Here is a 330-nt window from a genome sequence, read left to right on the forward strand (position 1 = left end):
AGCAAAAGGGAAGCATACGTAACACGGTATCCATTGATCCCGCATATTTTCAAAAACTCTTTAACGTTTAGCATGACGGCTTATTGCATTTTTTCGCTCTCCATGCTTTCACTGCGTTCCACAAAACACTATAAACAATAGATCGAAAGCGACTATACTTTATATTTTTTGTATGATATAAACGATTATAACTTTCCAAACGAAAATATTCCTGTCAAGGAAAACATAATCAAGGCTGATGTGCTTAACCAGCAATGAAGTTCTCGCCCGGCTCTCGTCACGGAGCACGGAGCTCATTGCAACACCATCATGCCCCATTTTAGATTAGGT

This window comes from Penaeus monodon, chromosome 29, assembly GCF_015228065.2.
Source record: "Penaeus monodon isolate SGIC_2016 chromosome 29, NSTDA_Pmon_1, whole genome shotgun sequence".
Lineage (NCBI taxonomy): Eukaryota > Metazoa > Arthropoda > Malacostraca > Decapoda > Penaeidae > Penaeus > Penaeus monodon.